General features: G+C 43.9%; 1 long non-coding RNA gene across 1 annotated transcript in view; it reads right to left on the bottom strand.

The window, feature by feature from the left end:
* Window positions 1-443: 443 nt before the first annotated feature.
* Window positions 444-23,171, bottom strand: part of LOC142892541 (uncharacterized) — a 66,750-nt gene continuing 44,022 nt past the window's right edge. The window contains exons 3-4 of the long non-coding RNA XR_012927448.1: window positions 19,120-20,360; window positions 444-533 (exon numbers count right to left, since the gene is read on the bottom strand). This is a non-coding gene — a long non-coding RNA (uncharacterized LOC142892541). The remainder of the gene's footprint in view (window positions 534-19,119; window positions 20,361-23,171) is intronic.

Here is a 23,171-nt window from a genome sequence, read left to right as displayed (position 1 = left end):
GCCGGTGCGTAGCAAAAAAGCCGAGCGACGTGGCAGCGGCCGTGAGTTTGCCTCTCGGGGGGTTTTGGACGTGACGCAGCGCTTTTGCCACTCGGACGACGCCAATTCATTTATTCAATCCATCCATCACGTCGCCGCACTGACTGAGAGGAAGTCAAAGAGCTGCCGATCCCGTGAGACGGCTGGCGTTTTAGGTAATTGCATCAGCGATCGGCGCTGTCTTTTTATAAATCATTTGCGATGCGTGAGTAAGTGACGGCGCTCTCATATTGAAACACGTGAGAGGCAATGAAAGGTCCAAAATTTAAGACACGGCCATGCGCTGGTCTCCCAAGTCTGGATAGATGCTAGGGGCAAAAAATAACAACCCACGATGGCAAAAATAAAACTGCAAATAAACTTCCTTAAAATTCTGAACTATTAGAAATCATCTCAGCACTTACTTTTAAAGTGATGTAGAAACTGCTCGGGTCACCAGTGGGAGGCGGGTCAGGATGGCTCTGGGTGTTCTGGGCTGAGACTGCAGCACCATCCTGTAGAGAGAGACAGAAGGAATAGATTTGTCAAGTGAAGAAAACTTGCAAATAATTGGAATACTGATGGAAAAAAAAACACCCAAACATCCACAAACTAAATAGCCGGCAGAAGTCTTGCACGCAGGCTGGAAATTATCGGACCGATTGAGGCTTGTGCACGTTTCCATTCGGTTTCTTCAGAGTGTGAAAGGAAAAGAGAAAACAACAATCAAGTGTTTTTCCGAAGGGTTCTTATCTTACAATCTGTGCCGAGCAGCTGGTGGTCCGTTTTCTGTTTTTTTTTTTCTTTTCAGCTGCCGCACGCTTTGTTTTCAGATTCGGCAAAAAACACAAAGCGGCGCGTACACCTGCGCGCGTTTGGGCCTGATGGTAGTTATTACATGGAAATTGCCATCCTAAAAATGAACCTAATTAGGAGCGTTGTCGGAGCTCAGCTATTTTACTTCAGGAAAAAAGTGATAGCAGTGATTAGCACCCCGGTGCTATATTTAGGTCAGTCTGCCTACAGAGGAGCTATTGCACAGCTTCAGCTTGTTTAAACAGTGTCCAAAGAGAAAGTGGTTGTTTTTTTTTAGGGGTTCCTTGAAACGAGGCCGCTCGAAATACGACATATGATGCACACGGAGAAAATCACAGCGAGAAGCGACACCGAAAGAACAATGCAGCAGTTGTTTGAGTTTCTTTTGCGTGGGCTAAACAAGAATTCGCGCCGCTAATTTTTTACACGCCGTCACATGTGGCAAAAATATTTCTCCCCCGCCGTTGATCTCTATCATCTTGGTGCCGATATCCCTCCGCTGTGGCAGACTCCGTTCTCTGACCTGATTTTGTAGCAACGGCAATTGAAGCGGGGAAACGTGGCAGCCCCTCCCCCCCCTGCTCACTTAATTATCGGCGGCTGTCAAAGTGAAGCGCAGATATTGTGGCGGATAAGGGAGGGAAGTGGATAATTAGCGAGATTGCTCATGTGACGCGCCTGTGGCTGTGGGCGCTTAAAAAAAATACTTGCTGGGACAAAAAAAAAAATGTATATATATATATATATATATATATATATATATATATATGTAAATACTTTTCCCACAGCAAGTTGGGGAAACTGAACAATAGAACCAGGAAAGGGTGCTAAATAATCACGTTGCATTTTCGCGCGTAGAGACGCTGCTGAGACGTGAGCGTGGCAGCGGTCTGCTCCGATGACCGTGGTGCAAATGCGGCATCTAGCGGGACGCTAGGCATTGCAGGACAAGTTCAAATGGATGCGGTCATAATTACGTGATTTTACGCAATTCTGTCAGTCTTCGGTGGGCCGGATTAAGAAGACCAACGGGCCGGATGTGGCCCGCGGGCCGTAGTTTGCTCACCTCTGGCGTGGATGCAGCTCCGTGTATTTATCGAAGCACAAGCATGACACGGTCGTTGGCAAAAATGATGATTCAAAAATACTTTTCTTGATGTGAGCCTTTAGGGGGATCTCGACATAGAAAAACCGAGCGGCCAAGGTTTTCAAGATGTTGCTCATTCCTGTTGGGAACAAAGCGCAAATAGTTTGCGAGTGAGCAAAACACACTGACAGAAGTGCAAAAAGTCGCGGAAGCCCTAATCAGAGACATCAAGTTTCGTATCCGGCTTCCTCTTGAGGGACGAAATAAAGATTTTTAGCACAAAGGAAACAGCGCTTTGAAATCGCACGACTAATTAAGGGAAAGATACGGTAAACTGGGGTGCTTCCGTATCTTCAGAGAAACAGTGGCCTACATTAAATTCTTCATGGTTAATGAGTATGCACAAAAACAAAAATGAACATCTAACACTTGAGGAAGCGGGGGGGGGAGGGGCTTAAAAGAACAGAACTTAAAAAGAAAGCTCACATCCTGCCAGAACTGCAGTACGTGCTAAAGGTAAACTTTGATATTGTTTTGTTGCTGTGTTTGCACTCGGTAGATGATCTCCGTGTCGTACAACCCGAGTTGGCACACGTGGCTCTTGATGAATGCGTGCAAAGCTTTGATTAAGAGCAGCAGGCTACGGCGGGGGCACTCGGGGAATTTGGCATGAGGGGCAAAAGGAATTTCTGACACTGCTGGAAATCAGCAATCAGAGGCCCGACTAATGAACGTTGCTTCATCAAGAGGGAATCAACAGGAGGACGCATCACATCACATGGCCTGTTGGCGGAGGCGGGTGCAGAGGACCAGGTAGCAGTTTGGCAGGTACAGGCTTGGTTAATGGTGATATTTAACAGTGCCAGATGTTAAAAAGGCAGAACAATTTTTGTAGCGATTGCACGGTTTTCATCACTGTCTGATGATGAAAGCGAAAAACTGGTGTGATGTGAAGCTCTCGTGGTGTTGTTTCCTCTTTTAAGAGCCACCTTTAATTACCAGAACCCAATTTTATTACGTCGTTGTTGTTGTTGCGTTTCGATGGGGACAACTATCAGTGACGGACCTGCATTCAACACAGAACTCTACGTGTTAAAACGCGCAAGTGGTTTATTTAATTTGAACTGGCTTTGAATAAATAAAACAAAACAAAAAAGTCGGCTGGTACAATGGCTGGTCCGCCACTGATAGTTGTCCCCTTGGAAACACGACACAGTGAAAGAGTTTCCGCGTGAAAAGAGTGCAACCCTCCAGATTTAGGGAAATATCCAGCATAATTGTAGAAGTATGTCAGGCTTGTTTACATGCACACGCCTGCGACATGATATGCAGTACTTTATTTAGAATTTTCAATTCCTTCACCCACAGTAGGGCTGTGCGATAAATCAATTTTAAATCAATTTTTTTTTTTTTAGTATAGACGACGTCAAAAAGAGGAAAATCGTAAAATTGATTTTCCTTTCTCCTGCTTCCGGGTCGGCGCCTCTAGGCTACCATAGTCCTCCTCCCTCCTTGAGAAGCTGTTAACTTGCTCCCTTTGTTGATGTCAAAACCAGGAAGTGATTCCGTATGCTTCCCTCTCCACTACCTGTTAGTAAATATTTATTTTCCGAAGTTGCGTACGACATGCACCCGTTTTGTCCCGTTTTTTGTGGCATAGTTAACGAGATTTACCCTAAATATCGAAATCAAAAAAATCAAGTTTTCAGAGAGCGAGAAAACATTTTTTTTGTCCAAAATCGCCCAGCTCTAACCCACAGAAAGTACATTTAATAATTTCATAACCTTTAGCTGCATTGTTCTTTTTGGATTAGTACCTTCACTTCAGACGGAAGATTTTCCACATCTTGCGGCAATACGTACAGTTTTACTGGGTCGATAAACAGCTGCACCTCGCTGTCAATAGGGTTCGAAGCAAGTGCGACACGAGACCATTTCGAAATGGCGAAAAATTGTCTCTGACAGGAGAGTTCACGCAGAATCCATTAAGTGCCAAGATGTCGATTCCTGGCTTGGAAACTTGCGCAACCCTGCCGTCATGTAATATCAAACCCCTTTTTTTTATGAGGGTTTCATCCCACCCCCTGTGTCAAACACAGTCGGCAGCCAACACTAATATGGCTGACCTGGTTGCACATCGCCGGCTTATAGTCCTGATCTGTTTACTGTGAGCATATAGAAGAAGGGCTGGCGGCATGTGCTCGGATCATGCTGGCACGGTGGAAACGAGCCAAGCCAACCGGGCCAAAGACTCAGCGTTGGTCGGCGTGCCTCTCAGACAGGGGCACCAGCACACGGGGTGGAGAACGGCCGAAAGATTTGTTGAAAACAGAACGTCTCAAAATCTGAGAGGATAAGAGGGGATTAGAGAGGAACTGAGGGATAACGCGCAGGTCGAGTACAATGTCGTTCAAGAGTCGGGCTCATTACGGCTAGCAGTAGGCCACTGCCACGTTTTTTTGGTGTTTTTTTTTTTTTTTCCTTTTTCAAATGATCCATTTTCGAGCGAGGCCCGGCTCAAGAGGAAGCGAGGCGCCGCGTGTCTGAAAGTCTGCGGCAGACCCCGCCGCCGCCGCCGCCGGGCAATATTTGATTTGTTCTTTGATGCCGGCAAAATTCTTGCAAATAGCTTACAAATTCAATTACGTTCAGTCAAGTCGGGTACTCTGTTTGTCCCCAGGGGTCAATTAATGGCACGTGTGAGCAGCATGACGTGAGGGACAAGACATTTTTGTAAATAAGGGAGTAGAACGGTGATATTCCAAAAATTAACTACACTATCCAACTATCACAAGTATACATGAAGAGTATTTTGAAAAATTCAAAGCTGGCAAAATGGAAACGTTTTATATGTACAAGTGATCATTTTGTTAATAATAACAACAAATAATAAACTGGTTTCTCAAAAACTGGGAAGTAGAAATTCCAGTTTACCATGGGTCAAGTTCACCATTAACTCCTCCCAGTTGCTCCGAATCTCAGGTCTACGTCAAAATATGCAGACCTAAGAAGTCAGACTGAGCTTTACTTAGCTTTAGCATGTCTATTTCCAGTAGTGATAAATATACAGAGCGAGTGCTAAAACAAAAAGTGGAACATTTCAGTTTTGACTGGAAAGCTGAACAATGTCCCCTTGTGCTGAAAGCTGTTCAATAAACACCCATCCATCCATCCATCCATCCATCCATGCATGCATCCATTTCCAATACCCACTTCCTCCTGCTGGGTCTCGGGGGTCTGCTGGAACCTCTCCCAGCTGTCCTAGGGTGAAGGCAGGGTGACACCCTGGAAGAGTCGCCAGTTCATGGCAGGGCCGCATAGAGACAAACCATTCGCGCGCGCACACACACACACACACACACACACACACACACACACACACACACACACACACACACACACACAGTTTCCAATTCACCTCTCATGCATGTTTTTGGTTTGTTGGAGGAAGCAGGAGAACCCAGAGAGAACCCACGTAGCTCTTTAATAAACATCTTTACGAAAAACTTTACAAAGAAGGTGTGGCTCGGCTTGCCGATCTGCAGTTACTGAAATGACGTTAAAAAAGAAAAACAGAGTAGAAATGACAGAGAGAAAAATGAGAAAAGGGCTTGGGTGAGTGTGCAGAGACATTACAGCGAGCAGACCAACCCTTCCCGCCGACCAGATGTATAGAAATACGCGCTAAGTGACTGAGCAAATGTTTGTACGCAGCTTGTTCTCTGAAGCGAATGACTTCAGAGACAGACTGAGTTTGGTGGGGGGGTTATTAGCGGCGGGTCAACAACACACTCCACGGCCTCAACAACCCCTGGCATGAGGGAAAAAAAAACCCCGGAAAGAAAACAGCGTGTAGCTTCCAAACAGAGGGTGACTGCCTTCATCCTTCTCCACCTAACGAGAGCAATTCCTTGGTGTTTACACCTTTTATAAAGCTGGAGTTGGGCCATCAGCCACCGGAGGGGTTGCCACTATATAGAGATGACCGTGCTACACCAACCTCCCCTGCGCCCATGCTGTCAAAACCCACCGCTCAGAGTCACAGCTGCAAATGCACGGCTTGTGTCCCCTCGAAGAACCCCCAGCCTTCTGATTAAAGTTCACATTTTGACATTTTAAAAGTCGGGTTTTTCATTTAGGCTAGTTTTCACTCAGATTTGTACTCTCTCTCTCTCTCTCTCTCCCTCTCTCCCTCTTCATCTTTTCACCGAAGGCCAATCAGCATTACGGGCGCCCTCAAAGGCCAATCACTTCTCCACATGCTGTCTGCACTTGAAGCCTATTGATGAGCGACAAAACGGCGGCAAGTACATTTTCTCCCGCCGTCTTCTGCCTTCCGTCCCCGGCCGAGTTTCGACGTTTGCCTTGTTTCGCTCTGTTTACGTTCCGAGAGCAGCACAACACTGAGTTTGCACCGGTGATGAGGCCTCCACTCGTTCCCGTTTTTAATCGCCCAGCCATCGTCCGTCGCCACTTTTCTCCTGCACTCACAGGAGAGTGAGTCACAGCGGTTTGCTGGAGCCTCTCCCAGCTGTCATAGCTGCGATGAACCCGACACGTTGCCAGTTGTCATCGCAGGGTCGCGGTGAAGGACACACATGCTTTGACACTCACAATTCGGATTCCACAATTGTGCTTTTTACACCTACATAAGTAACCGAAGAGAACCCACGCAGACCTGCCTTCCTGTGTGTGTGTGTGTGTGTGTGTGTGTGTGTGTGTGTGTGTGTGCCAGTGTACATGCAAACGTACATAAATTACTTTGGTGACATTTAATTTGCATTAAATTGTTCCAGTGACGCTCTGAATTAAATGCAGAGCTAGCAACACATTTTGAGTCAGTTTCTCTTATAAAGGCTTGAAATTGACACTTTCTGTGATTTAATTATAACCATTTTACTCACATCAGTTTTCATTTTCTTGTTTAGTTTGGTATTTTTTCTGATTTTCCTTTTACAAATAAAGTTGCCTTTTCATACATACATTAATGGAATGATAATTAACACAGAACACAGAGGGTGTCACTGCCTGAAAGAATAAAGAGGCACTGCTAATGTAGAATGAACACGGACAATGTCAGAGATGCAGTGGATGGTCTATGTAGATTTGCAAGCAGCGTAAACTTGAATTTGAACCCTGCACCTCCTGGCAAATGATTGACGAATGGGGCATGTTGCCAGACTGGAGTTGCAAGATCAGGGAGGTCCAGCAGTAATTTCAAAACAATTAAAAAAAAAAAAAAGATTTCAAGAAAAAACACAATGCAGTTGCAAGCGCTTTGTATTTTGGAACTTTTACAAAACTGAACTCCATTATATTTGATTATATTATTCTAATAATGGCCCACTTAAATGTTGATTCATTTAACATGATGGTTATTGCCTTTAGGTGTGTTTTATTTTTATTTTTTGCTTTTGTGGGTGCAGCAGTAAACTAAAACGAGAAAGAAAAACAAAACAAAAAGGAATGAGCCAGCAAGCCAAAAATAAACCCGAGGCTTGATTTTGTTACTGTGCTCAAGAATCACGCATGAACTGTTTTGTTATGTTATTTGTTGCTTTTGCACTCGGGCATCTGGCTGAAATATAAACCCGGTTTAATCTGTCTTGAGGCTGTGGATCAGTGACGCGGCGCACACAAATTTGATGTAATTCAAACACACACTTTTCAAATATATAAATATATATATATATATACGTACCACATATATTATGGTGTGTATATACATACACCATATATTATATATACTGTATATACACATATACATATATATATGTACATATTTTTTCTATATATATATACATATACACACATATATATACATACATATACACACATATATATACATACATATATACTGTATACATACATACATATATATACACATACATACATATATACATACATATATACACATACATATACATATACACATATATATACATATACACATTTATATATATACATATACACATGTATATACACACATATATATACATATATACACACATATATATATATACATACACATATACATATATGTATACATATACATATACATATACATATACATATACATATAGACTTGGACTTTGGGGGTTAAATCACCCAATGATTGGGGAGAGCAGCTCACCACTCCCTCTGGCCATGGTGATGGGTGAAATGTAACTTCCACATGCTGTGATGTCACACTCAGTGGAAGTCTGACTGAAGTTTCACTTGATAGGCTGCATAAAATGACGTGGCGGTGCAGATTTGGCCAGCAGTGTCTGCTGGGTCGACACGTGCCCTCAGGCAACATTAATTCTTTCTCCTTCCAAATTGATGTCTTTTTTAATGGAAGTTTCTAAATATACACATTTGTTTTGTCTAGTCACATCTGGCGACGTCAAGCTAAATTTGCGCTGAGGCCTTCTACCACAGTGGATTAGGGTTAATAACCGTAGAGCTCTACAACAGTGTTGCCACTGCAACTCCCTTGATCGCTTGAAAAAAAGAAAAAAGAAAAAAAAGGAGAACATAACATGAACCATCAGATAATACACAAACGTGACGTGCCAGTTCAAATATTTCACACAAAGAGCTTGTTGAACGTGTTGGGAAAGGTGGGGGCCCTGCAAAAAGTCTTAAAGGGTAACTGAAGATGAAGGCAAAGGCATATATTCCACCAAGACTCAGATGGCAGAATGTACTCAAAACGCACCAACAAACACCACACTGACTAATCCGATGAATGTGCCGTGAGTGCAAGTTGGTACACAGACTGCAACGACTCCAAGTTCACGGCAACGTCTGAAGATGCATTCCGCTTGCAAAAAACCCACAAAATGCACAACGACAGAGTAAACATTGGCGCCGTGGCTCCGGGATGCGAGCGCCTCGCCGTCTGCGTGTCCGTTGCCAGGGCAACAGGGAGACACCGATGACAGCTTCATAACCATCCAGCGATTTAAATGAATCTCCATGTGAAAAAAAAAAAAAAAAAACAGTTCGCTCCCTGCATCTTGTACTAATTTGTTTGCGGTGTGCTTATGATAATGGCTATCAAATACATGGAATCCTTGAATTTATGTTTTTCTTAACAGGTTTTGTTCTGATGTTTGTGGGGAAAATCTGTTCATGTCCCATTCGAATGGTAACGCGATTTTAAGAAACATGATTTTGTAGGATGTTTTGTTTGACGGGCCAAAGGAGCGAGAGCGGAGAGGAGATTTATGGGTGTTGTGAAAGAGGACATGAAGCCAGTTGCTGGGAGAGAAGAGGATGCAAGGTTTGATGGAGGCAGATGATTGGCTGTGGACGCTCTTGACGGGGGCAGCCGAGAGACGAAGAAGGTGAATTGGCAAAATTTTCAGGGCCGATTTTATAGCCGAGAAGCGTTTGTTGCAAACCCAAACTAAAGTAAGAATTGTTAAAAAAAAAAAAAAAAAAGTGTGGTCCCACCAGTTCTGCGGCTTTGGTGACATTTACAATTACTGTACGTATACACTAAATAAGAAAAAATAAGGAGGAAGCAGTTTTGATTGAATCATTTAGAGTAACAACCAAAAACAAACGAAGGAAAACTGTGGTTTTGTGTCGAGAACCAATAAAACATACCTGTGAGCTTTACTTTCAGGGCCTAGCGTGTAAAATGTGCAATAAGAAAATCCATTTATGGCTTCATTTAGACATCGGGGGGGAAACAAAAATCTGCGGACATCATATTTGGTAAGAGACGGACGGGAGACGTTGTGCAACTCGGAGGGATTAAAATGAACATTTGCTGGAATGTGCTTTTCTCACTATTACTATTATGGCAAGTAAATCCTACGCAATGGGCTTTCAAAAAAAGAAAAGAAAAAGAAAATGATTTGTTTTGATTTTGAACTCCACGACTTTCGTTGGCAAAGTATTAGGTCAAGTCGATTTATGGCCGAGGGAATCTTCTAATGCTGGACAATGGTGAGGTCTTGTCAGTGTGTCGAGCCATTATAGGATTTGCGGTCAATCTTTCGGGGGTTTTTTTTGTGGGCAGACGATCTGGGTCGCTGCTGTTTACCGGTTGAAAAATCTAAAGAAGCGATGAGGTCAGCATCATTCTTTTTTCTTTCTTCTGTGTGACGCGAGCTCGGCTGGCGATCGACTCCGAGGACGACTCGCGCGGCGCAGCGGCAATAATTCCGCCAATAAGTGTGGCTTCCGCTAGCTTGTTGAATCCCTGCGAGTCCGAGTCAATCCACCCAACTGGAGAGCCTACAGCAGGACGATTAACTGTTGCGGAAAAGTTTCACCCAAGCTGTTTCTTCAGGGTTGAAGCAGAGGCAGAGTGGAGACATATTGCAGGGTTGTCGTTTTTTCAAAGGCCAACCGACCTAAAGTGTTGTAATCTGTCTGAGAAATTGTCTTGTGCTTTATTCATCTCATGCAATTTGCTAATAAGAGCCAGTATGAAAAACTAATAAGCGGTGGCTCAACATTTTTATTGATAATTTAAAAAGCAGAAAAAAGAAGCACAGCGCCAGAATCAATAATACAGAACAATAAAGAACCTGCATTATGTAGAGAGAGTGTAGATTCCTGATTTATGAGCTAAATCATATCATTTAAATATGAAAACATCACATCACAATGGAATTTATCCAGAGGCCAAATAAACCATCAAACAAAAGGCCTGCTTGTATCTCTTTCTTGTTGTTCTCCAAGGCATGAACGTTTAGTTTTGTTTTTCGTTCTTTTACCTGAAGACACGTTTACGTTTGACCCCAAACAGATTATTTATTATTCGCGCATTTGCAGACAAACTTGACAAAGTTAGCGTGGTCCCTGACCGCATGTCACATGTCGCATGTTTTGTTTACAGCGCCGTGCGACGCATCGTGCACGGTGCGCAGCCCGACCCGCCCCCAGAGTGAGAAAACGTGTGAGTAAGGAAGAGCTGCGGGGGAAAAAAAAAAATAACGACTCCGACAGATATTCCTCTCCATCTTTAGGTCAGAGAAAAATATGCCTATATCTGAAGTATAATTAGTATAGAACAGAGCAGAATAGAACTGAATTGAATTGAATTTGGGAATTGAATTGAATTTGGGAATTGAATTGAATTTGGGAATTGAATTGAATGTAATCGAATTGAATTTGGGAATTGAATTGAATTGAATTGCCTTCATTTATTCCACATTGGGGGAATTTGCAAATATACAGCGACAATATAGTGCAAAGAGAAGAAAAAATATATCAACGAAAAGAAATGGAATAAAATATTTATAGAGTAAGAAATGAAAAAGAAGATATTTTCCATCTTATGGACACTTGGATTATTCACAAGTTATCTACGTAACACTGGTGTATAAATAAGTGTTTCATTGCACCTTCCCAAGTGGTTGAGAAAATGTTTGAACGAGTGCACTTGAAGTTGGAAGTGATCCTCCGAACCAGACCAGTAAGTGGTTTTGATTGTGTAAGTGGATAGTTCCGCTCGCCTCAAGCATATGCAGCTTATCTAATTTGACCCCCAACCTCCAGGAGTGTTAGTCACTATTCGAGCGCAGATATTTCTGTATGCCAAGATTTGTTTCATATGTCTGTCTTCCACCCAGGTTGCTATACGTGATGGGGCTAAATTTCTACATTAGACAAAACTAAAGATTCTAGCAGAGGCAGGCGCCGAGGCTGGGACATAAATAAATAAAAGAAAAAAATGAATTAAAAATGAATTGACTAAATTAAAAATGAGGTGTGTTGTTATGCTGATTTGGGGACAACTAATTAATGACGTGCATTAAAATGGATTATCCAGGTCCACTACCAGTGTTAAAATTATACAGATGCCAAAACATACGAGAACTGAAAGTTCTTTTTCCCAACCATGAATAATTTAGCTCGATATTCTGAGGGAGGAAACTAAAAAGCATGCGGATGTTCACAAACTCAGCTGATGTTTTCAACGGTTCAACGGTCAAGTGCAGCAGAACAGAAAAGCTGCCTACACACCACAGAACAAAAAAAAAATGGGGGCTTTTTTTTGTGAGGCTGACCTATTTCACTGCAGCACCATGCCAAACGTATAAATTTGGATGTTCGGTTTGGCAATAATGGAAGTTGACAGGGATGCAAGCAGAGATGAATTTAAAAATATGAGACAAAATTGTAAACTACATGAACACGACTATAAATTATACAGGTTAGAGACAAACATTAGAACTTGATGAAACATGAAAATGTGATGAGGCTACGGAGACAACATCAAACGCAGCAGCTTGCAAAAAACTTCCAAACACACGCACAAGCTCGCTAATTAGCCTCTCATATCTTGCCTGTTTATTCTGTAGACGAAAAAGATAACAAGACAAAAGTTACTGTGATAAACATTTGATGTGTACCTCAATATTTACTGGCAAGTGGACGATAGAGCTGTCGATTGGAATCGATGATGTACTTGAAATTTCATAGCTCAACATATGTAACTTGAAAAAATGTCATGCTGACGTTTAACTAGTAATATTTACAATGTTTACAGATTCATTAGCATGAGACATGAACATAACAGCTAACAGGAATAACTTGGCCTGCTAGAGCTGCAGGATTACACAATTCAGAAGAGTTGGACATCTTTCTGTGTTGTAGTTTTGCTCTCTTCTGCTTTCCCGGAATGAAATGTTGGCAAGTGTTTCCATGCAGTGTGTCGGTATGTGGTATAAATCACACGCTTGACATTTTTTGCCTTCAAATTGTAGCCGTTTCCCCCCAAAATTGTTTCAGACGTTGTAGCTGACATAGCATTCATTCCTTTAGCGAAGCTAGCTGTAATGTTACTATCATGTAGAGCCACGCAAGTGCAAAGCACACATTTCAGGGATTTTTTTTTTTTGTGTGTGTGGTTGTTGTTGGTTCCTATTTTTTTCTGAAGATGCAGGCTCAGATATAAGATGCATATATAATCTTCTGCATGATATGGTTCTCTGACCTCGTGATGCACAAGAGGCTGCCCCGGGTCAAAATGCAAAACTCCTGGGAAGGTATTGGTATGCGAGGCGATCTAAGGCCACAGTTCTCAGCCACAAATGGGAGTATTTCTACTTCAAAGTAGCCGTGAGATGCTGCTGCGGACAGAGCAAATACACAAGTCATGAAAGTGCCATTAACCTTAATCGCGTTGTTGTAGTCACAGGAACAGTAAATCAAATCTCTTAATTTCTTTATCTAACTTTGAAACTTTCCCCAAACATGCTGAAAGAGGTTTGAGTAGATACTAAAGGGACAAGACTGCCCGAAAAGCAGCTGAAATGAGATTCCTCCAGGGGTCAAGAGGGGTGGCTGAGTTCGCTCTGAAAGGCTACGACTAGAACTCATCATTTTGGAGTGGAGCCACTGCTCCGCCTAATATTAAAAAGAGCCGAATGAGCTTAGCACAAATATTTCCAACTGGAGGTCAAGGTTTTCCTAATTCTGTTTGCCGTTTTGTAAAATTACAGACATATTCATATGTATAGATTTATTTATTTTTTAAATTGCACTGAATAACAGCATTATTGTAATGAACTTGGTAACCTCTTAAGCTCATAAGAGAGACAAGCGTGAAGTGCATATTGGTTGGCTGTTCGTTGTTGCTTTGAAGAAAGCATTGTACTGCTTGCCAACAGGTCAGATTGTAATGCACAAACATGGGAGCAAGTTCCATCATTTTATCGTTTGCTTACAACGATGAAAAAAAGATAAAAACTGTCCTGCAACTCTGTCAAGCACGCTGGCTTGAAAACACTGTGAACATTAATTTGCATGTCACTGTTAAAAGGCAGCTGTCGACACTATTATCAGAATCTATATCACATAATTTTCAAAGCAAAACAACGTGAAGTTTTCAGTGAGAACTGTGGGAGTCTAACCGGAGCAGCGTGGCCATTACCTACACTGCATGACCAACAGTCACGCAGCCATGAACCAATTACATCAACTCTAAAATGTTGAAAACAGGGCTCCATGCAGTCTGTTCTTGCTGAGACACTCAAAGCTGATTGCATCTGTGTTCATAAATCGATTTAATTTTAATGAAGCCACCTTTTAATCTGACGAAGAATCAATGTGTAATCATTAAAAAAAAAAAAAAAAAATCTCAACCAATTATATGAGGACCCCAAGGATCCAAAGGAAGCATTTTTTTTTTAATCTAAAATCCCTCATATTCACATTCTCATGCCCATAATGAAGCAATCATAGGATTAGAAACCGTCAACAAATTTAGATTCTGACACTGCAAAAAACATTTGAAATATTTGGTGTATTTTAAAGAAGCATAAATCTTTTCGTCATGAATCCCGCTGCTTTAGAGTGAATTGGATTTGATGGTTGGATGATCGATGGATTGGATGTAGAGAAATTTTTATCTCTTTTCACAGATGGCTACAACGGCAAAATGATAATGACCCAGTTCTAGCAGCAGATATGGGGCAAGATTTGTAGACCCTGGTGCCTTGGTTGACGTGGGTGATAGTGACATTTTAATTGGTTGACTTCTTTAATACTATGGGTATCAAGGGCCCTATATTAGACTGTTTTCAATCCAGTCTCAGAGTGAAACTTTGTAAAATGACATCGCTCTTCCACTGCATCCGCTGTTGCCCCCTGTTGTACTGCAAGGCACAGTTTTAAAAGTGAAATCTCCCTTCACCGCCGTGCAGATGACACCGCAAACTGCCTCCGGTATTTATTTACTGCAGGATGACACGACACGCTCTACAGTTCATTGACTCAAATACTTTTCAAATGTAAAACTCCAGTCTTGGTAAAAAAAATAAAATAATAATAATCACCCGCAGCCAGAGATTCAGTTGACTCTGAACTCACCTTCACATCCCCTTATCAGTGTTGTGCAGTCATGTTTCTCTCAGGGGCAAACTATCTCCAAAATAAAGTTTGACCTGGAGAAAGTAATTAAAGCCATATCTTTTACAAACTCATTTATTTTATTTAACCTCTAAATGGTGTCAATCAAAAATCCCACTATTTCTATACATGCAAGAGCTTGGCTTTTAACTGGTTTGAACAGATGACATCACACTCCCCAAATGATTTGCTTCTTTCCAAAGTCTTGATTTGAAGAGGTTACTAATTATTTGTAAAGATCATAGGATATATGGGTCCAGGTAACATTACTGACACCCTGTTGTCGTAGCTGTAACCACGTGAGGCGGCCACGACCTCACGTGGTTAGGTTGAGACTTAAAAAGCAAAAGGTTCGTCATCAGGGACACTTGACTGGGGAAGGACCCACTCAACTTCATCAGATAAAAAGAATCACTCATCTTTTAAATTACTTCTATTGTCCTGTTTTGCTTTTCATTAACTATGATTTTCCCCCTTTGTATCTTCCAGTTGCCATGCTTTAAAAACATTTGTATTTACATCCATATAGCTTTTTATATCTCATTGGTTTTCTCTTTTCAGTCTCTCAACGCTTTACAATGTGGTTGGGGCGCTCTCCAATTTAGGAGCCGGTCCATGTGTTCCTTCAGTTCTTCAGGGGATTTTTGTTATTTCAGGGTTCTGAGGGGTCCATTGCTCTGGGTTTGTTGTGACACTTTGGTAGTTTCATGTTGGCGGGTTTCGTTACAAAGCCCTTCTGCGGGTCCTTTGTAGTGAATATGTCGCAGCATGTTCCAAAGTGACATTTTTAAAGATAATATTATTCATTATCTGAATGAATGCACGCAAGAAAAAAAACAAAAAACAAAACCATCATGAATATACACTTGGCCACGCAGTGCTTTCAAAGTACCATCCCTTTGTTCTCGGATCAATAGTCCGCTCTCCATCGGTGGGTAGGAACAGAGATTGGCCTCTACTCATACACACAGCGAGAGGCACAGAAATTAAATGTGAATAAAAATAACAGACCATCGCTGGGTTGAAAATCCCCTGTGGACAGCCAAAATGGATACATCATTTTAAAGTTGTTTCATAGGACAAGTGTTCGTCAATTTTCCCGGCGCACAAACGGAAGAAAAGGAATCACAGGGTGGCGGGAACACCCACAGACATGTCCATGCATTTACACTCAGCATGACTGTGGCCAGAGTCTCAGACAGTGAGATGATGACTCATTCGGGGATCCAATTTCATGTTCCTGAGCCCACCGGCACACCGGCACGCACACGGGCGAGGCGATAATGAGATCTCACCAAACTTGTTTTAGCCTCGTATGCCCTTTAAAGCGGCGGCAGAGGAACCAGGCCAATTAGTGCATATACATCCGAGCCTGCCACACACGGTCAAACGCACCGCACCAGGTTGTCCTTTCGTCCCAAGTAGGTCAACTCCGTCACGCAGGAAAGTCCGACAAACGGGGGGGCGAACAGGCCGCCGACGCGACTGGCTGTCGCAAGCCCAGCGTCCTATGGATCAGAGTGTATCCGAGCCACAGGTGCCGTGGGAAGAGTGTGCGTTGCCGTGGCAACACGAAGCAGAGCCCAGGAACAAGTTATGGCGCTGGGATGTGAGGAGACTACCAATGATGGACGCTAATCCGTGTGCGTCTCCCACCGACTGGCGCGAGGACGCGAGCGGAGGCGCGGGGCACGCCGTCCCAGACGCGTCATTTGTCCTGAGCAAGTCGCATCCATTTTGTCCCGGTCCCGCCGCCGTCCCTCGGCATTTTCTTCGGTTCAGCTCGGCGTCTCGCGCCGTCAAGCAGCGTCACCGTGACGCCGCCGTGGCGCATTTTCGCTCTTTCAGGTTTTATCAAAGAGGGCGCGCAACACGGCCACATTAGCGCAGATCCGTTTTCCGTGACTTATATTTCAGGAGTTGTTATTATGCGGCTGTAGGCACTGTGTACTGTCTCCACGCTGGGATCTTATCGGCAGTCTCATGACTGCAGTAATTCAGTCTCCGTTTTAAAAGTAGCTTTGAACACAGGCCGTCACGTACGCACCTCAGAGGGTTCGACCCGACGTTCGCATTAGGCCGGCGGCAAACTACTTCCTTTAATGCATCACACAGGTGGAGAGAGTATTCCTTAAGTGACTGCAATAAAACAGTCGCAGCTCTCGTCATTCCAGCTACAACGTTTAAAAAAAACAAGAAAAGAAACAGAAGGCTGAACTGAACAGATTGTCGCAGTGGAACTGAAAGCTGAAATATCCCTCCTTCTAAAATAAATGCATTAATACTTTCTATTAATCATCGTCATATGCAGGCCAAGACTAAATGCCAGAATACCAAATTGATTTAAAAGCTTGCTCGGGGTGTTTTGCAGGCCTGGAGTGGCTTTGTGACAGCAGGCGCGGGGACTGGTGTGCTGCTACACAGTGAGTCCGACCACCGTGGTAGGACTAAAGAGTGCTTGTGGGGGGTCCCATATGCTTGCATTCACTAAAACTGTGAACACGCTGTCACAAAGCCCCGTCGGCAAAATGTTCGGTTGTCAACACGAGCGCGGACGTCCAGAAAAAGTCAGCGTCTCGGCTGTTGGCCTTTGACAGATTAACAATAGAATTGATTCCAAGGCAAGAAAGAGACGAAACACGAAACGTTTGCCAAGCTCAAGCACATTAAATTGTTTTAAGAGAGGAAAGCTTTGGAAAACTGCTGCCTGTCTCAAACGTCCATTTATTTGTTGGACTTCATGCGCTACAAGTGGGAAAACTATAAAAACGAAATTTTCCTGAGCCACAGTCTCATAGCACGTCCCCATAGAGCATTTCAAGAGCCATTATTTGTGCTGAAGTTGAGATATCTGAACTTGCTTGGTGTCTATCTTGGAAACATTTCACCTTCATTTTTTTTTATCCGATAAATGCCGCATCAGCATGCACAGTGTGCTGTTGTTAATATTTCAAAAACTGCATTATGTATGAATCAAATCAATGGGGCAAATCAGGTCCGTTCAGGGTTGAGCAGTGCGCTAGCAGGGAGCAGCAGAGAGGGCTTAAAGGGAACGCTCACCAACAGTATTTCACCAACATCGAGAAGTTCCACCGCTACTTGGGGTATGTGCCGGACAAGTCTAATTTCTTTTTAGTGTCTTTTAGTGTAAGTTTTAGTGGTCATGCATATGTGCATATAGACAGGAATACATGTGTGTGTATGACTAGTGCTCAGTATTTGTCAATCAGACCATGTAGTGATGTCCGGTCTGATAAATCTGAATGACTTGCTTGTGTTGGGTGCGTGTGACCTTGTCTCTTTGTCACATGTCTCTTCCACCTACAATGTGGTTCAAACATTCAGCGACCCCTGTTGCTCAACAAGCGCTGATTGGTCCGTTTTTTTTGATGAGCGTTTTTGGTCTCATGTCGCGAGTCCCGCAGCGACTGTCCTTTTGACACGATAAGGACTTCAACAAGCAGTGGGGCCGCGTAAAAACAACCAATGGCCGCCGATACCTTATCTGCTCGGTGCGTTTACATGCGTAACTTCATAAGACAGCCGCCATGGTCTGATTTGGGATCGAATTGGTGAACTGTCCTCAACCCCAAGTTTACACGCCAGGAAGATAATCAGATTACCGGTTAAAGCATGTCTGCCTCCACAAAGTAGGTGGCACTGTACTCTCATTGCAACTGGTGGATATTACAGCACTTCCGGATTTATTGCGTCTTCTCGCGGGTAAATGTGCGGATGGGGTCCCTTTTTTTTTTTTTTTTTTTCTTACCATGCACAGGATGGTATATCTATGTATGAATCTGGGTATCTCTTCTTGATTTTTACATCTCAAATTTCACAGGTTTCCAATAAGATGGTGGTGTTTCCATGCATTTTTAAGGCCAAGAATAGGGAGTAAGGCAATACCCGGATAATGTGGAGTGCATGTAAATGCACAATTTGACACGCCGTTAAAGGAGTTTGGATATCAGGAGCACTGACTCAGGTTACATATCATGCTCAATCAGCTTTGCATAGACCGAATGATCTTCAGTACTTGGCTTCCATTCCAAGACGAATGGAATTGTGCCGCGGTTCAATTTCACCGCTGACCTTAACCAAACGTCACTCTCCAATGTGGATCAAGTAATGAGGCGGAAATGTCGTTTAAATGTTAGCAACGCATGTGAGAGGACCAATGTGAGTGACGGCAAAGTTGTAAAATGGGCAGGTTCTGTTCATTGACAGACATTGTGTTTCAAGGACCCTGTGACTCCCCCGCCCATATATTTTAACGCCTTCAGCAAACAAGGCGATAAAAATGAGACAAACAAACCCAAAGTGAAAAGTGGACTCACCGCTGCATTCTTCTCTTTATTCCTGATGCTATCGCTGCCTTTTAATTCCGCTGCGGCGCCACGGCGTGAATCTTCAGCGAGTTGAAGTCAGTCAGGAAGTTCGTTATTCTGTGTGGCCCGTCTGCAGATTAATGGGAAGTTGTTGAGGCTCAAAAGGAACTTCTGCTCCGTGGGCAGGTTCACATCTCTGGAGGCTTTTCAGGGGTTGGGTTGAGGAAGCTCAAGGCAGGAGGTGACGTCTAAGTCTCCTCTGTGATGTTTTTCCGAAGGCCTCTGGGGCAATTGCTTGATTTATGCTACCGCTTGGATCAAGAAGCTTGAGTATTATGTGGCTGTGTCAAAAAAAAAAAAAAAAAGGGAAATGAATTTCACTCGCCCGCCAGGCTTTTTTCACTCCGGAGTGTCTCTCCCTTGTTCTGAGGAGGCCTCCGCTGGCTACTGTTGTCGGACTCTCGCCTCTAAGGCAAGTGGAAGCTGTTGGAGTGAGCACAGGGCAAACGAGCGCGCTTCAATACGACCGTGTGGCACGTCCGATGTGGGGGGGGGGGAAAAAAGAAAAAGAGAGAGAACACTGACGCTGGAAGGGTTCCCTTCAGATGACTGTCAATCTAGAAGCTGTTGAGGTATATCGCGACCTGCCGGGTATGTTGTCCAGGAGGATGAGGCTGTCGTGAGGGTGTGGCTGCCTCTCCGGCGGCAGGGTCCAAATTTCTTTTTCCATGAATCGGATGAAATATTAGAGGGGTACGATTTAGCCAGCGAGTAGGTCTGAGCTGGCAAGAGGTTCCAAGGTCGCCGCTGCTCGTCACAGTTGCAAAGTGAGGACAGCTCGAGAGGCAATGAAGGTTGTCACTGGTTTACGGGCAGTAAGAGGTCACAGGTGTGTCTTTTGATCTGTGATCCCGTCACTGGGGCGGCTGATTCGGTGGAGGAGGTAGGCAGTGGAAGAAAATCCCTGAGGTAAATGTCAAATGTCGGACAAATAGAAGGAAACTGGAAACAGAACATCTGATGCGGTTCGGTCTTTTCGTCTGTTGCGTTTTTAATCCGGATCTCTGAGAGGTAGGAAGCAGATGAGGTTTTCCGATTGGACTGAAGGAGATGATTTCGGTGGAGCGGCGTCGATCAGGACCGTCGTCCTCTATCTTTCATCTGCTGGAAAGGAATGCTGGTGCTTTCCAAGAGTCCCTTAAGGAGGGTCGATGCATGGTTCGGCTTCTCAGCATGCGAGGGAGCTCCACCTACGGAGGGCAGAAGACACAGACATGTCAGAAAATGACAGACAGCAACACGATGAGTCTACCACCTGTTTTTATCTCGCGCTGGCAAAGCACAAGACACTTTTCAAGTGCAAACAACCAAGGGGGCCGTAACCCAGTTCGCAGCTAAGTCACAGACTTGTCTGTGTATTTCCACAAGAGCTGAGTTTCCTTCATGTTAAAAGTGAATTCAAAGCAAAGTTGACAAAAAAAAGGAACAGCCAATCAAGCTGGTTTCCTTAAAATGGGCAAGATGTTATTGAGTGATATGGTAAGTCATTGCGTCAGAAACCATCCATCCATTCATCCATCCATACATCTTCTACCGCTTTACCCAGAGTCGGGTCATGGGGGCAAGTCTCAGCAGAGATGTCCAGACTTCCCTGGCCCCAGTCACCTCCTCCAGCTCATCCGACGGAACCCCAAGGCGTTCCCAGGCCAGGAGAGAGACGTAGTCCCTCCAGCGTGTCCTGGGTCTTCCTCGGGGTCTCCTCCCGGTGGGACATGCCCGGAACACCTCTCCAGGAGGCATCCGAAATAGATGCCCGAGCCACCTCAACAGGCTCCTCTTGATGTGGAGGAGCAGTGGCTCTACTCCAAGCTCCTCCCGGAGGGTGCGCCCAGCCACCCAACAGAGGAAAAACTCATTTCGGCCGCTTATGTCTGCGATCTCGTTCTTTCGGTCATTACCCAAAGCTCATGACCACAGGTGAGGGTATGAACGTAGATCGACCTGTAAATCAAGAGCTTCGCCTTTCAGCTTTAGCTCTTTCTTCACCACGACAGATCAGTACAGCGATCGCGTCACTGTATGCGTCGCTTCGATCTCGAGCTCCATCTTTCCCTCACTAGTGAGCAAGACCCCCGAGATACTTGAACTCCTACACCATAGGCAGGGTCTCTCCGCTGACCCGTAGAGGACAAGCCACCTTTTCCGGGTCGAGAACCGTGGCCTCGTCAGAAACCAGCGCAGTTCAAAAGCAACTTTACATGCTATATGCATTTAGCAACAAGCTAACGGTACCTGGAAGTCAAACAAATTGAAGATGAAAAGGGAAATTCGATTCACGATTTTTCTTGGTCAAGTAGTCGTTACCACAAAATAAAAGTGTTCATATGTATTAGCCAATAATTTGTAGAAAAGTTAACAGCATTTTGATAGTTCAAAAGCAACTTTACATGCTATACGCATTTAGCAACATGCTAACGGTACCTGGAAGTCAAACAAATTACAGATAAAAAGGGAGATTAAACTCACAAACTGACCAATTTTTCTTGGTCAAGTAGTCGTTACCACAAAAAAAAAAGTGTTCATCTGTATTAGCCAAGAATTTGGGGCAATTTAATAGCATTGTGACATAATTAACATGACACCTGCATTCATGAGGCCAATGAAAGAAAGGAAACTAAAATAAACTTCCCTGACATCTTTACATATATCTGCCAACTTTACGCCTACAAAGCAACATGCTGCCAATAAGTGTATCAATCATGTGTCCATTTAGAGGATAACACAGTTGGTGTGCGGGCAGCTCCGCTTGAACACGCAGCCCATCAAATGTTGCAATTACTTCACGGCTACCACCGTCAAGCTGACACAGGTGACACAGAAGTGACGACTGGAAGTTAAAAATAACAAGTAAACAAAACATAGGGAGCTGCTGTGGAGATGTCGCTCTTACAGATCAAAGTGGTAACTGAAAATATGTAAGACAAAGAAAAGAAAAGAAAATGAAGCAGGGCGAAGGCATCATGCCAGGAATAAAAAAAGAAGCAACTCAGAAACTGTCTCGAGATGAAGACCAACAAAACCCCAGGAAATGTAAATAATCTTTGGGTCTCGCCTTTGGTTTGTATTTAATGATGCCTGCCGGGATGTATATGATAGATCAGACAAGACGAAAAAAGGCCTGGTGAGGCACTCCCAAGTCCCAACCCTTAACCATGAACATGTGCCTGAAGATATTACATTTTTCATTCGCAATGATAGGATGATTTGTCATTCGAATGTAATCAACTTCTTCCGGAAGCAAGGCGCCACTTTTGCTTTGGGGCGGGCGACGTCCCCAACTAGTCCAAAGCGATTTCCACTGAACAAAGACGCGTTCAGAGACCATTGTCGGAGACACACCGTGCAACATGCCAGTCGCATGGCAGGCTGTCATTTTACACAGAGTTGCTTCTCTGCGACGGGCATGTACACGCAACGCTTTGGTATGCAAAGCAGTTTCTGGGTGGGAAATCAATTGACAGCCGCTCGCACTTAGTTTTGCACAATGTGCAAATAACACACACACACACACACACACACACACACACACACACACACACACACACACACACGTGCACACACATGCAAGCAAGCGCACATGTATTCCATGATAATTTTCCCTCCATCTGTGCAAGCTGTGCTGGGACTGTCTGTCACAAACAGGGACTCTCTTTCTCACACATGTGAGCGTAAAATGCCTCTCACACACACACACACACACACACACACACACACACACACACACACACACACCACTTGCTCAACCGCTGATGAACCCACCTGACAATGTAGCACACATTTACTACAACCACTACTAATAGTGCACGAGTCATTGACCTGGGTCAATCCCATCCGGGAATTTCACCCTCATTCCTCCAACTTGCGTTCGCTCCGCCGTTTGAGCAGCTGGCACGAGGCCCGAGCGCCTCTTAACACCGCTCGGCACCTCTCGCCAGCGAGCTACCAGGAGGAAGTCCTGACTCACCGTCTCGCTAGATGCCGCGCGCTCGACACTTCAAAAA

The sequence above is a fragment of the Nelusetta ayraudi genome, unplaced genomic scaffold (genome assembly GCF_046127955.1).
Source record: "Nelusetta ayraudi isolate G7.1 ecotype Tasmania unplaced genomic scaffold, CSIRO-AGI_Nayr_v1 ptg000034l, whole genome shotgun sequence".
NCBI classification, from domain to species: domain Eukaryota; kingdom Metazoa; phylum Chordata; class Actinopteri; order Tetraodontiformes; family Monacanthidae; genus Nelusetta; species Nelusetta ayraudi.
This window is presented reverse-complemented; position numbering and strand designations above follow the sequence as displayed.